A 16,319-nucleotide genomic window follows, 5' to 3' on the forward strand; every position below is an offset into this window, starting at 1 on the left:
TTTATTTTGTATGCGATTAATCGTTTGACATTCCTTTCAAAAATTACATTTGGTGCTACCATAAGGTCTATATCATGAGTACAGAAACTAAAGTTGTTGTTTCAATAAAGTATTGAAACTTCATTTTAGGGGGTGGACATTTTTTTAAAAAAGGCTTTAAAAAAAAAAGATTTACCATTAAGCAAAACAGCTTTTGAGACTCACTTTTCTGGTGGCGCAAGCAGAACTTCATATAGCCATTTTAAACCTCTCGCACAGCACAGACTGCCAAGTAGAACTACAGAAACTCAGAAAAACCAGTCAAGAGGAACTGATCTCATCAAATATTAAACAGAAGTCGGGGGAGTGATTCAGTGATGCATAGGACTGTTAAGGGCTGGACAAGGGGCGTGCATGATGGAGCTTAAGTGGGCCAGCACCATATGCATATGTTAAGATTTACCTTCTCAATAGGTAGAGCAGAAAGGGTAAAGATTTTTTAAAATGAAAATCGTCACAAATGTTTTGGCCATTATCATTTGGCATTCAAAAATGTAAAAATGTTGTGAGAAAGACTAACTTTCATGGTTTAATATTTAATATTTCGAATGCCACTGAGTGTAAAATGATACCCTATATATATACTCTTGAAGCAATCCCACCCACATCAACTCATTTTAAGCAACGTTTTAGTATGCAGCGAGGACAATCAATCACTTGAAAAGGCAATACAATCCAGACTTAAATACACCTTAAATACATCACATCTACTAAAGTCTGTCTCAGCCTCTAAGAAAGATGAATATTTCATAATGACCCTCCCTCTTGCATGAGCCTGTCAGCTCCTGTTCTTTCCACAACTGCACAACACTCTCTCTGGACTTAAGAGGACGGTACAGTTTGCATTATTTAGACGCTCCATGCTGTGCACTTTCTGTCCCTTTAAAAAACAGGGCCATATGGGATGATAAATAAAGCAGCCTAAATGTAACCATACATGTACAAGATCAGAAATGTGGATATTGCTCCGTTACCTATACAGCTCTGAAACTATGTGCTTGTACAAAACTACAGTGTTGACTCAGCCGCAGAGAGGAAAACTGCAAGTGGTAAAAGTTTTTCAAAAACAACCTCACTCACCCTTTGTTGTTTACATAATATGGGACACAGTTATGCCCAGAGAAGTGGACACAGTGTGTGTGGAGTGGTAGGATTAAGAATGAGGAACAAAGGCCTATTGACATCAAATGGTTGACAGGACGCCAGGAGCACAGCTGCTTGCTCAGGTCAAGTAGCTTTAATCAATGTGATAATAATGTTAATATTAGCATTATTTATATAAGTTTATTGTGTCCGTTAGTGTTCTTCTTCTTCTTCTTCTTCTTCTTCCACTCTTAAAGTCTATGGCAGCCCATAGAACTGTATAGTAAAAAGTTGTGAAATTTGGCAAACAGATAGAGGATAATCCGAGCATTAGCTCAAGATGATCCACCATTTTGAATTTCCTGAAAAAAGTACTTTTTCGAACTCCTCCCAGACGATGCTCTGATTTTTTACGAAAACTGACCCAGATCATTTTGTGGCGACACAAAAACATGGAATTCAAGATGATTTGTCAAACCGTTCCTGAATAACTAGCAAACAAATTTGACGAAGAGCACGTCAAAATGGATGTGAGGCTATCTCTCCGCAACGCTTTAGCGTATTCAGACCAGACTTGGTGTGTGTTTTATGACAACCATAGTCTCAGCCTTAGACGTCATGCTCACGGACCGTTGGGTGAATGTCTGATGCATATGGCTCACTTAACTGGAAACACCTCAGGATTTTCGAAGTCATCATCTGATTGGTTGATACAGAATGTCCTGGAGATGTGTGTGTCGTGTTCTTTAATGGTCCGCCTGGAAACAAATGCCGTGACTCCAAACTCCCTCATGGAAGAAGAACGTCATCGTGTTTACAACTGTGACAATGAGTGCTTACCAGGATCAAATAAACGCTGGATTTTCAAAAGTATGTGAAGTTCGCTTCTCCATTGTTGCAGTAAACTTGCACAACGTTCTTGAATGAATAATTTATTAGGTACACGTTGGTCTGTTATTGTAGGGACATTGACTTTACATTTTCACGCCCTTAAACATGACGTGGAAGAAAACAAACTGTGCTTGGTTGCTTTACATGTCAGTCAAATGTCCTCTTGAGCGGTCCTTTGGCCAGTGAAAGTTGTCATAGAGTCCAGACCTTCTGTCTTCAGTCTGAAGGTCTGGCTATGCAAGACTATGACAACCATGACCTGAGGATACCTGCACAGTTTTGGCACAGTGCCAACTAGTAGCCAGCAGATATGAAAAATGGCTATTTTTGCTTATACCTTCTGAACGGTTTGGCTAAAAACCACAAAACTGTCTCTTTAGATTTAATGCAGCATGCTGAGCCGAACAATAATTTTCCCATATCAGCTCCCAATTTTCCCATACCGGCTATTTTGGGCATCTACCATTTTGAATTTTGTTGTAAAATGCTTTATTTTATGAACGCATTGGTTTATCATTATGAAACGTTTGGTCATAACATACACCATGCCCTAAAGGTATGACAAGATTTTTCCCCTTCCATATGTAAAGTGCTTTGAATACCCAGAGAAGTGCTATATAAATGTAACAAACTATTATTATTATTAACAGGCAAACAAATTTGACACCAAACTTGGTGTGTGTTATGACAACCATGACCTGAGGGTACCTGTACAGTTTTGGCACAGTGCTATCTAGTGGTCATAACATACTGTATGAAAAATTTCTATTGTTGCTTGTAACTTCTAAACAGTGTAACCAAATGTCTCACAAAAATCTCAAAAAATTGTCACCCAACACTAATCACACCAGATCAAGGACACAAAAGCAATTATGTCAAAATACAAGTGAATGAATTTATGGGCTTTCAACCATTTTGCTTAAAACCCTCTCCAAATGTCTTTATTCATTTTTTGCAGTTGGTCTAATGCTCGCTGCCTTGATTTTTAGCTTCTCGTTCTGTGGTGCTTGGCCCCTTAATTGTTGCTTGCAGCTATATTTATTATTATAATTATTTTAATTATTTATGTATTTTAACTTGGAGTTATCAAGTTATCTCATCAATAAATAAATGTGCTTAAAATATTTAAAAATGCAGAGTATGTAAGTGGATGTTATTGGATGATTAGTTTCTGGCAGACTCAAAGCCAAAGAACTCATGAGATAAAAACAAATCATTGCTTTGGTCAAGCAGTGTCACTCAGAGAGTAAATGGAAACAAAACAGCTATTCTAGTATTATTATTCATTTTAATCCCATAAAAAAAATGTTTATTGCTATATTTTTTTCAAAGACATTTACTTTGTTATGTAGAATATATTGTAGGATATGTTGCCTTTATTGGAATTTCTTTTGATTTTATTTTCACATTAATGGTCTTGATTTTAGCTTTGGTGAAAATCACATTCAGAATGACTGTAGTTGAGTTTCGCACTTTAAAAATATCTGTTTGCAGATAATGATCTCTCCAATGCCACATTTGTGTTTACATAACATGTTTATGCAATAAAATGGAAAGGACAGAACTTTTGGCATGGTGCGCTAAATTCGGACTCATCAAAAGTTTTGTTTAACTTGTCCTTTTCAAACAAGTCCAGTGTATAGAAATATACCCTCAATCCTGTCTTACGTCTCCTCTTCCTCAGCTGGCAGTATTTCCCAGTGTTTAGAGGCTGGTGGGGGTAGGCGATGTCATCCTTCGGCTGATGTATACCACCTGCCTTGGCCTCAGCCTGACCCTCCGCCGCCCCCACAGCAGAGGCATTCCACAACCTTCCAGAGTCATGTTTGTACTGAGAAAGATTAGACAACCCTCCCCTTAGACTGAGCCGTGCAAATGACCAGCCTCCGCTCCACGTCTCTTTATCTAATGAGGCAAAGTGAGGGAGGCCATTCTGAGCTGCCAAGATCCTTTTTCTAACTGCCACAGCAGCAGCAGGATCATGTTATTAAATTGAGTCATTTTGTGAGGTCATATTTTGAAATATTAGACAGGGTTGTATTCTTATTTTGATATATGTAGTATAATCACCTAATTAATGTGGTTATTTGATTTATTGTTCTTTTTTTTTTTAGAGAGAAACTAATCCTACTCAACAAATATCCAGTAAATGAAGAAGACAAACACCTCTCATTGACCCCCCAGTCCCCACGCATCTCCAAACAATAAAAAACCTCAGCCAGCATATTGTCATATGTCTGTCTGTTTTGCACTATGTTCTGTAAGTCACACGTTCTCTTTTGTTCAGTTTCCCGCTACTTGTTTTTATCCATGGTTACCTTCAATAGTTCATTTGTACCAGCTGTGTCTTGTTAATTAGTCTTGTTTGCTCCTGTTTCCTTTGTATATAAGCACTCAGTTTCAGTTCAGTCTTCGTCCTGTATTGTTTAAGTTACATGGTGTTGTGTTGTATAATTTCCTGGTGATATTCCTAGTATTCCATTAAATGTTATTTGAAGATATCGCCTTTGTCGTGCATTGAATACTACACCACTAATCGTGGCAGAATACAGGGCCAAGACTGAAGGTATGGATCTAACCGCACTGTTAATGCAAATGGCCACAGTGTCACCAGATCCAGTTATGGCAGCGAGGAATATGGACTTGGCTGGCTGTGATCTGACTGAATACCTCACCAGGATCCTGATAGAAAAAGGCCTCAGATACACCATCATATCCTCGGTTCCAGTGAAAGTCTCCTGTGTCATCCCATCATGAGATATCCTGAGATGGCTGCCATCCCAGAGCCTTGACCCAAGATGGCCGCCACCACGCATGAGCTCTCGGTCAAGATGGCCGCCGCCGCACCTGAGCCCTCAGCCGTAATGTTCTCCACACTTGTGCCCTTAGGCCTTTTAGTGGAGTATGAGGGGATGTCCTGGAGCCCAGAGATGGTTCCAGCCCCCGAGTTCGCTCCAGTGTCTTCGCCAGCCCCCGAGTTCGCTCCAGTGTCTTCGTCAGCCCCCGTGTTCGCTCCAGTGTCTTCGCCAGCCCCCGAGTTCGCTCCAGTGTCTTCGCCAGCCCCCGAGTTCGCTCCAGCCCCCGAGTTCGCTCCAGCCCCCGAGTTCACTCCAGTGTCATCGTCAGCCCCCGTGTTCGCTCCAGTGTCTTCACCAGCCCCCGAGTTCGCTCCAGTGTCTTCGTCAGCCCCCATGTTCGCTCCAGTGTCTTCGTCAGCCCCCGTGTTTGCTCCAGTGTTGGCTTCAGCCCGTGACCAGAGTCCAGACTCCGCTCCAGCCCATGAGGGGGGGCCCATATACCGCCATGGCGCCCCAAACTACCTGCACCACCCTAATCACCTGCATGGCTGGTACCACCCTGGAGGCATCCTACCTATCTGCACCTGCCCACAACCTCCAGGATTTTATTTTTCAGGGTTCAATTTTATTTTGGCTAGATTATTGTGAAAGCAAACATGACACTTGCTGCCTCAAGACAATGACAACATTTGTATTTAATTTTGTTTATGAGCAGAACCGTTTCTCTCAAATACTATGTTGCAGTTGGGTTGAGACAAAACGCATCACAACTGTGCAAGTAAATGTTTATGTATCAAGAATTTATACCGGATGAATTGGATTAACATGTTCAGAAGAATTCACCTTTAGGTAAGATATCCTAATACTTTCATTATTCCTTAATAATTGCTGAATATGGATCAACATCAGACTAGAATACAGTATCAGTTTTTTTCCCCCCAGCCTTCAGTGCATGTTTTTGCCTGTTTTTTTTATGTATAAACATGACTGTGCTGACAAACTATGGACACAGATGTGAATCTATATTAGGGTGGCCCTAATTTTTGGACTTTTGATTTTTGATCTTCTTCTCTCACCCGCCCAGTCAACTCTCCTTCATGAGAAATGGAAACAAACCAAATTTCACTGAGATTGAAAGTACGTTTAGGGTGTGCTCAACAAAACTGAAATTCCATCTTAATGGCCATAACAGCATGTAATAATTATACAAGACCATTAGTAAATGGTGAATTAGGTTAAAAACGAGAACACAGAACAGTGTTGTTAGTCTTAAAATGTTAAATTACATTGCAGCTGATGAGAACTGATCTTTGAAAAATTGCAATCTGATCTAGATCTTGACGAAAATCCAACATACAATGCATCCGGAAAGTATTCACAGCGCTTCACATTTTCCACATTTGTTATGTTACAACCTTATTCCAAAAGGGATTGAATTCATTATTTTCCTCAATTCTTCAAACAATACCCCATAATGGCAACATGAAAGAAGTTTGTTTGAAATCTTTGCAAATTTATTATAAAAATAAATAAATAAATAAAATCACATGTACATAAGTATTCACAGCCTTTGCTCAATACTTTGTTGAAGCACCTTTGGCACCAATTACAGCCTTTTTGAGTATGATGCTACAAGCTTGGCACACCTATTTTGGGCAGTTTCTCTTATTCTTTTTTGCAGGACCTCTCAAGCTCCATCAGGTTGGATGGGGAGAGTCAGTGCACAGCCATTTTCAGATCTCTCCAGAGATGTTCAATCGGGTTTAAGTCTGGGCTGCTCAAGGATATTCACAGAGATGTCCCGTAACCACTCCTTTGTTATCTTGGCTGTGTGCTTATGGTCGTTGTCCTGTTGGAAGATGAAACGTCGCACCAGTTTGAGGTCCAGAACGCTCTGGAGCAGGTTTTCATCAAGGATGTCTCTGTACATTGCTGCATTCATTTTTTCCCTTAATCTTGGCTAGTCTCCCAGTTCCTGTCGCTGAAAAACATCCCCACAGCATGATGCTGCCACCACCATGCTTCACTGTAGGGATGGTATTGGACAGGTGATGAGAGGTGCCTGGTTTCCTCCAGACATGACACTTGCTATTCAGGCAAAAGAGTCTTTGTTTCATCAGACCAGAGAATTGTTTCTTATGGTCTGAGAGTCCTCCAGGCAGGCTGTCATGTGCCTTTTACTGAGGAGTGGCTTCTGTCTGGCCACTCTACCAGGCCTGATTGGTGGAGTACTGCAGAGATTGTTGTTCTTCTGGAAGTTTCTCCTCTCGCCACAGAAAAACATTGGAGCTCTGTCAGAGTGACCATTGGGTTCTTGGTTTGTGTTCTGACATGCACTATTAACTATAGACAGGTGTGTGTCTTCCAAATCATGTCCAATCAACTGAATTTACCACAAGTGGACTCCAATCAAGTTGTAGAAACGTCTCAAGGATGATCGGTGGAAACAGGATGCACCTGAGCTCAATTTCGAGTGTCATGGCAATGGCTGTGAATACTTATGTACATGTGATTTTTTTTTTTTTTTTTTTTTTTTTTTTTTTTTTTTTTTAACAAATTTGCAAAGATGTCAAACAAACTTCTTTTACGTTGTCATTATGGGGTATTGTTTGTAGAATTTTGAGGAAAATAATAAATGTAATCCCTTTTGGAATAAGGCTGTAACATAACAAAATGTGGAAAAAGTGAAGCGCTGTGAATACTTTCCGGATGCATTATATCCATCCTTATGTTCTTATGTACATAAAAGCAGAATGTTAAAAAGTGAAATTATTGTACTGTAAAGAAAGTGAACTTAGAACAAAATTGAGAACGCCCCTTGTTCTTGTTCAAGGCCTCCCATTTTCCAACAAAGTCTTCGAACTTCTTCACAGCATGCTGAAAAGGTCTTATGGGAATACTTATGGGAAGTCTTGGACCAACTTCATGGTCTGCACTGCTGCTTCATGCTTCACTATACCCTTTTTTCCCCCCATTCGGTGCAGATATACTGAAGAACATTGCCAATGAAAGTGAGAGGGGAAAGTGACATATGAAGGCCACAACGGTAACCCATACTTTGAATTTGTCTCTATATTTAACCTATCCAAGTTAGTGCACACACATTAGGAGCAGTGAGTAGTGAACACGCACACTGCAAACCGTGGACACACATACCCGGAGCAGTGGGCAGCCATTATGCTGTGGCACTTGGGGAGCGATTAGGGGTTGGGTGTCTTGCTCAAGAGCACCTCAGTTATTTCCTGCCAGTGCTGAAATCAACCAGCATCCTTTGGGTTACCCGTCGGACACGCTAACCATTAGGCCATGACTGCCCACGGAATTTTCTTATGGAAAATTGCTGATAAAGACTCCTTCTTGCTTTCAAGCAAATATACTTCATCCTGGTTACGCAAAGTGGCCATCTGATATCAGAAACAGTCAAAAGTTTATCAGTGAACGAAACCTTTGATGATATCACCAATGAGATATCAAGTAGGCCTACCTGTTGATAAAAAGATGCATTCTTTAAGCATACCCTAAATTACAAATTATCTGGATGGAATTTTGCATCAAAGACTATAGAATAACACAAGACGTGTCACTCGTATTGTTTTGAATGGGAGAAAGTGTAATGCTGCGTTCACACCGAACGCGTCTGAGGCATCTGATTTACATGTTAAGTCAATGTAAACGCGCGTCTAGGTGTCCTGTGGCGCGAATCAAACGTCTAGCGCGGCGCGAATCGGTCGTTGACGCGCGAATGGTGCGGCGCGAATTGAGCGTTCATGCGGCTGACGCGCGAATTGAGCGTCTGACGCCCAAACGCCCGAGTTGAAAAATCTGAACTTTGGCGTAAATTCGCGGCGCGTTAACCAATCAGGGACTCTGCTTTGGTAGTAACGTGTTTATGATGTGATCAGTGGTGGAGACCAGAACAAAGATGTCGCTGTGTGTGGCCACCCTGAGCTCTATGATGTGTCATTATATTTTTATCGAGACAGGAATAAAAAGGACCTTGCCTGGAAGAGAATAAGCGAAGAAATCGGACAATCTGGTTAGTTGTAAAACTTTTTGCATGATTTTAGCCGTTGATACTAGCCCACCTTCTAGCTATCAAAAATCGGCCGGCATAACCGAGTTAAATTGCCGCTACCAGGTCCGTAGCCAGCCTATAGAAAGGGGGGGTTCTTTTTTTCAGAAAGTGGACCTTTTTGCAATTTTCTCCTCCTTTTGTTATGAGGTTCAAATACTTCATTTTGGTGACCTTTTATGCACTAATTTGTGCTGGATTAGCTTGTCTGCTGGTATATAACGAGCACGCTTTTTGATGCACCAAAAATATTTACTGCATTTTTGTCAAATTGCTTCCTCATGTACAATTTTTATTTTTGTTTTTTTGTTTTTTACACAACTGGAGAAATACACGATTACTTTGATTTCGTTAGATAGAAAAGAAGCAGGGCCGTACGCAGGGTTTTATATTTACCAAGGTCAGAAAATGTTTTATGCTAGGGGGGTTCGGGGGCGAGAAAATGATTTCCTTGGTGTACATGTATGCATTTTAAGACGTTTTAAGGCCAACAAATTGGATAACAATAGCTTTAAAAGCATGTCAGCAAATACATACATACATGCACAGTTTTGAGGCAGCTTTAATCGCATGTTTGGTCATTTAATGACTTCATTTACAACAGAATAACGACGGTGCATGCCCGTAGTTTCTTTAGCGCTTTAGTTTTCCCATAATAAAGTAATATGCAGCGCGCGCCGGCGCATTTAAAAAAAAAAAAAAAAATCTCGAGAATTCTTGGGTCACATCACGCTTCGAGCACAGTAGGCTATAGCCTGAATGTAACGGCTGATTGTAGTTTTGAAAAAAGGGGTCAAATGACATAGCCTGACGACATCTCATCTGACTGTAAATGTTCAGCTGAAGCTACTCGTAAACTAAAAATGACTAAATGCGCCTGGCGCTGAGGCGAAGTCGGAATGCGCGTCTGAAAAGTGTCCCGTTTGTGGTGGTCGTAAAGAGACAGTTCTATATAAACGCAGCGTTTTACTTGGCGATGTTTTAAAAAAATATTTTTATTTTTGGTATTTTCAGAATTATGCTCTGTTGGTGGTTTGTGGAGTAGCATCACCTGAGGGGGATTAGACAAATGCTGAATTAGAGACGGTAAAAGTGAGTGGGTCCAATATCATTGGTCTTAAAAAGTGGGTGGGTCTTGTCCCACCCACATACAATGGTTCCGACGCCCATGTACAGACGTAACACTCTCACATAGGCATCGTAAATCAATATACTAATTATTCCAGATAATTTACATCAAGCGGTCTGCTTTTAAGTTCTCAGAGGAATAAGACGCGCACCGGAACCCATAGAAGAAGCATTTCCGATCCAGTCTGCCGGTATTGGCCAATCACAAAAGTCTTTGGATATTGCACAGCGGGGCAATATCGGCCACTGAATATCCCACTATGTTTTATTATTATAATTACGCTACATTTATATGGCTATTATATTGTAGACTATTGAGTGGAGAAAATATAGAAATCCTTTTAATTAAATATAAATAAAAATATATATATATCCCGATAACCCCTACCCCCCATCATTCAGAGGCGATGCTTCTTCACCGTTGCTTTGAAAAGTGTATTGTATTGCGAAAACTCTCTGAACTGCACGCGCGGCACACACACACGTCCAGCTACAATAATGTATCATATTAATTTGAAACAGCAACCCAGAATATTTGTCACAAGCATTGATTAAAACAATGATGACAATAATCACATAAAAAAAAAAAAAAAAAAAAAAAAAAAAAAAACGACTTAAATTCTGGACCTTTGGCAGTGAGGGGGGGTTCGTTCGAACCACCCGAACCCCCCCTGCCTACGGGCATGGCTACAGGTTTCCAACTGACGAGATTATGTGTTTATTCAGAGGATCTGTGCAGCAAGAGATGAAAGCCCCTCCCATGACGCGAATTCGCATCTGAACACACTTTGTTTAGACGCGCGAATTGAGCGAATTTTAACAAAGTGTGTTCAGACGCGAATTCGCGTCATGGGAGGGGCTTCCATCCCTGTCTGCACAGAACCTCTGAATAAACGCATAATCTTGTCAGTTGGAAACTAGTAGCGGCAATTTAACTCTGTTATGCCGACCCACTTTTGCTAGCGAGCAGGTGGGCTATTATCAACGGCTAAAATCATGCAAAGCGTTTTACAACTAACCAGTTTGTCCGATTTCTTTGCTTATCCTCTTCAAGGCAAGGTCTTTTTTTATTCCTGTCTCGATAAAAATATGATGACACATCATCCCTGCAAACACGTCCAGTTGGGGCCCACATGGGCCTCGCTTGGGCTAGTTGGGCTTCGGCTGGGCATGGGCTCAGGGTGGGCTGTTGTTGTTGGGCCCCACATGGGCAGTAGATAGGCTAAAGGGCTCCATTCAAAATTGACTGTGTCAGACATGGATGCTATTTTTAACAATATAGGCTCTGGGCTAGGTCCACTTTTTATACAAATTTTATTAGATTAGCTGCTGTCTGTAACTTTTTTGTGTGTTTTAAGATTGTTTTGTCAGTATCTATGTGTTTTAAATTTTATAATGAAAATGTGCAACATTCATTTTCAATCCATCCATCTAACAATCCATTTTCCTAACCGTGTTTTGTCTTACCCCGAATCAGTATACATTTATAATAAGTGTTTATATTGGGACTATTTCAGGACGGTCAAGTAGGAATCGCTGCGGAGGAGCAAAGTCCCTGCGTGACTCGTCATAGACATAAACAAGTAGCTCCGGCTGCAGTGTTCTTCCGCAAGAAGAATTCTGTTTATTAATCGCTAGAGCGCCAAATTGCAGACTGCAGCTAAACAATTGTCTTAAGAACGTTGTACGAGTTTCAAAAAGACAAGTTTGCTAACGGTTTCCCCACAAAATGTTCAAACCGTAAGCAGTGCGCACTCTGTGCAGCGCACATCTGGAAAGCTCCACCCCCATCGCCGAGCGAAAGAATCTGCCCAGCAACAACTTTGCCGCCTTTTCAGTAGTCTGCTGTCCGTTAAGGATCCTCGAGTTCACCGGTGTCGTCGTGTGGACAAAAGGCAGGTAAGAGTATAATAAACTTGGGGATGATTTTACCGCATGATGTTAACCTAAAGCTTTTTTGGAAAGTATTAGTTACGAGGATAGCTTTTAGCAAATGTTTGTGCATTAGCAAATGTAGCTTAAACCTGGTTAAAGAACAGACGACTTTAATTTATTAAGTCAGTAGCATTTGAGCTTGTTTTGAGTGTTTGACTTAAATATATTGTGCGTGCACTCTGCTGCACTTCGAGACACGGCAGGTGAAAACATCGTTTTTTTCATGCAGTGATCAATTTTGAGATTTTGGGCCAGTTTGCTCCCTTAACATGTAAGCTTTAATGTCAAAATAAAAAAACAAATGTCAACATTACACATTAAGGTGGTTATTTCATTATATTTTGTCAACTTGTGCCTTTAGATTTCTACCGTAAATCACCATACGTTAACAGGGTTTTCCTGCGTGTATTTTTTTTAGCGGCCGACAAAACAAATTTTTGTCCCGCCAAAGCCTGGTTTTGATCAGTTATTGTGATCTATGACTGATGTAGATGACTGCTGCGCTTGTGATAGAGCGCATGTTAACTGAGTGACGGAGAGAACGAGCAGAGAGCCCCCCCCCCCCTTTTTTTTTTCTTCAAAATAAGCACAGTCTTAACTCTCTCATATTTCACATATTAATCACAATCAAAAGGTCAGAAGACCCAATCCATGTTGCACATGGCGCATTCGGACAATTTTGTGGGTGTGCACTCAAAAAATGTTGACTCTTCTCTAACAAGAGAAGTAAGTTAGTTATCTTCTATTTCTATTAAAAGTTTATTCATTTATTCCAATGTGTTTTAAATATTATACACTTACTGATAATAATTAATTTAATATATATATTTTGTTTGTAGGTTGTGGGTGTCATTAGAAGTGTAAAATTTGCTCTGAGTGAAACTAATTGCCACTATGTCTCCCACAGCAACGTATGAAATTGCCTGCACAAAATTAGTCGAGTATGAACACAGATGTACCAACCGAGTCCGATTCTACAGAGAATATGGGAAGGGTGAAGCGCAGAAAGAGGTGAGGCTATTTGAATTACTACTACTAAATGGATGGTGAAAAATTTCCCAATGACACAGGAAGGACATGTTTTGTGGGAGTTTTGTTAAGTGTATTTGGCTCAAAGCTGTCAAAACGAGGGAGGTAGACAACAGATATACGATTAAGAAATAAATAATATTAAATGTAATCAGTTAATAAAAGTAACAATCACATGTTTTGGGGGGAAAAGAGATGTATACAAATGGATGTGTGCATGCCTGAAGGGAGCATGGGGTGTTGGAACAGATGTTAAGGATCAATGTGAGGGTCTCTCTGGTATCTAGAGTGTAGATACCAGAGTTGTATATATTTTTTATGTATATATTTTTTAACCAACTGTTTTTAAAACACTTAAACTCATTGATTGTGCTTGTATATTATAGATTTCTAGGCGAGTGATTTTGTCCAGTGAGGATGAGCCCCATCAGGCCTACACCTCCATCCACCCTCAAGTCATCACCTCCACTGTAAAAAAAAGAAAATGTAAGGTTGATTCAACTTGACATTATTTGTTTTCTGGAGAAAACTATTCTGTACCAAATCTTTTGTAGTTGAGCCAATTCAACATTTAATGTCTATTGGATACAGAAGTACTTAAGGATTTAAATTATATATATATAATATGTATGTATATGTATGTGTGTATTAAAAGATTTTTTTGTTGTACAAGATTTTTACAGTGTGGATTTTTGCTGAACCAACACAACAAAATTATTCATTTCAAAGTTGTGTTGTTTTTTTGTTTTACAGCGCACCGGCTGCATCCACCCTCTGATCTGTGCCGACACCTCCACCGGCTCCATCCACCCTCAGATCTCTGCTGACACCTCCATGGCCTCCATCCAACTGGCAGTACAACTTTGTGGGCCGAAACGGGAAGAGAGAGTTCAAGGCCTTAAAACTGTATGAAGTAATGGTAGGTGTGCATGTGGATAATGTTTTAAGTTGTACTGATACTAGAAAGCTGTCACAATACCCCAAACTTATAAACATTATTTACTGCTTATGTTTACTTGCACCCAAATAATCCATTTGTAATCGGATTGACAGCTCAATCAAATTAAAAGATGTTCATGTAAACACCTTAATCGATCCGACTGAGCTTGATCCGAATGAAATTTAGATCGGATTGGAAGGGGTGGTTTATTCTTTTTCTAATCCAATCCAACAGCAAAAAATGACCATGTAAACGCTTGAATCCGACTACTTTCTCATTCGTTCTCAGAAGACTCTGGGGCACATGCACAGTGCAATGTTGACACGCATTACGCAGTGCACAAAGTCACGTTCACGTCTTGAGTTGAAAAGATGCCAACAGGCAGTGGCATAGTTGTATCCCTTCGTCATAATATTGGAAATCTTTCCGTTTAAAAACAAGAAGGGGAGCCAATGGATATCATAAAAGAAGCAACGTGCAAACTTTGCGCAAGAGTTATTGCTGGTGAAAAAGTCACAGAAAGTGAAAGTAAAAAGTGACGGAGCTGTCTGACGCTGCATTAACGGAGCATATTCTCTCAGAGATGAATTTCAATATAATATGCTGGTAACGGTATATAAATAAATAATTTATTCCATTATTTATCTGGTGGCTGTACATATAGGCAAGTGGAACAAGTGAGAATAATAGAGAATACGAATCTGACGTCACGCCACATTGAGTTCTGGGTAACTTCTTTGTTTATTCGCCAGTTTATTTGTCTATTATTATTTCGTGTTAAACAGTTTTTTTTTTTTTTTTAAGTCGGTGCTTGAAGTAACGCTGCACTTAATTTTCATTGATGACTGCAGTGTTAGGAAATAGTATTATAGCCTACACTCTAAATAATTTTAATTATAGGCTATAATTCATTGTAATAATAGACCTAAAAAAATATTAAATCATTTTTAAAGATAGCTAATAGCCTAATCTTTTATTATCCTCACAGCACATATAATATTAATTTAATAATAAAAGAAGCTGAACCTAATAGTTATAATAAGACTAGAAGAATGTAACAGGCCTACATTAATTGGAAATACCAAATCCTCTTAATATTGCCAAGATTTGAAGCTGTTGACAATATCTCTTGCTATTGTCGATACATGATAATCGTCTGTTGACGCAACCTGGGTTACCGCATGTGTGACTGATATGACGTCACACGCACAGTGCGTGCGCAAACGTTTTAATCAGAATGTATATAAAACACATACAAACGGATATTTGAATCAGATTACAATGTTTAGAGTACATGTAAACAGATCTGCAATCAGATTCAATTCATTCGGATTGGTGAAAATTGGTGCATGTAAACGTAGCCACTGTGTATGGAGTTGCAAGTAAGTTGCCTAACTTGTGTGTTTAAGAGTATGTGTGTAGTTCTAATAATAATCTTAATTTATATAGCACTTTTCTTTACATAGTGGTTTTTACAGTCCTGGCTGAGAGTTGTGTTGGCACATATAAAGTAAGTGACTGTTATATTTGTTTCTTGCAGGAGGCTTAAAGAAAAGCACCATGACCAGCCAAATCACCTGTAAAGATGCAGAGAAGGCGGTCTCCAAGTGGCTCATTGGTGCTAGGGACTGGGGGGTAATAGACAGGCCCAACAGGCAACCCCTTAACAAGGACTTCAGGCTTCGGGTTCATTTGAGGTGGAAAGTAGCTAATCCTGTCTCTAACAGTGAGGGAACACTGAGCAAAAGTTTTCTTAATGAGAGTTTTCTTAATGTTTTTCTTAATTTTACTTAAATAAAAAGGTCATTAATTGTATTACTGGTCTTGTTATTATTGTAGCTCATTTAACCCAAGGTGTTTGGGTCTTTGGGACCCGTTTTAAAGGTTGCTAAAAGAAAAAAATATGCTATTTATTATTTTTTCTAACACAAACTCATTGGCCATCTGTGTGCGGGAGTGTTGTCTTTCTGCACCTGCTATTCCCACACAAAGTTACAAAATTGTTACATTTCAAGCATTTTCACCTATTCTGACTAAGTTCTAAGAAATAATCACTAATAATGATAAAATCTTTTCAATTTTTTTTTTTTTATTGAATTTCCTTGGTTTCTCACAAAAAACAAACTATCATAAATGCGATCTCACAGGGGTAAATGGCTAAAGTAAACATCTGTCAAGTATTTTTTACATGAATTGTTATGGCTGTGTTGATTTAAAAGCCTAATAATGTGGTGGGTCCACCAGACCCGGTAAAATTGGCTGTGTAAAAAAATATGAACACAGGTTACAGAACTGTATGGGCTGACAGTAAAATAAATCCCCAAAAATGAATTTGTTAGCCCATAATAATAATGGTTATTACCCTTAGGTAGAATAGCAGGGGCCCATGATCAGCCCACAGGTA

At 39.6% G+C, this 16,319-nt stretch overlaps 1 long non-coding RNA gene across 1 annotated transcript; it reads left to right on the top strand.

Moving 5' to 3' along the window:
* The first annotated feature begins 11,624 nt into the window (after window positions 1-11,624).
* On the top strand, window positions 11,625-15,730 carry LOC125265774. The gene is made up of 5 exons (XR_007184348.1): window positions 11,625-11,910; window positions 12,854-12,957; window positions 13,362-13,461; window positions 13,729-13,894; window positions 15,456-15,730. It is a non-coding gene; the product is annotated as an uncharacterized LOC125265774 (long non-coding RNA).
* The last annotated feature ends 589 nt before the right edge of the window (window positions 15,731-16,319 follow it).

Source organism: Megalobrama amblycephala, linkage group LG1 (assembly GCF_018812025.1).
Source record: "Megalobrama amblycephala isolate DHTTF-2021 linkage group LG1, ASM1881202v1, whole genome shotgun sequence".
Classification (NCBI taxonomy): domain Eukaryota; kingdom Metazoa; phylum Chordata; class Actinopteri; order Cypriniformes; family Xenocyprididae; genus Megalobrama; species Megalobrama amblycephala.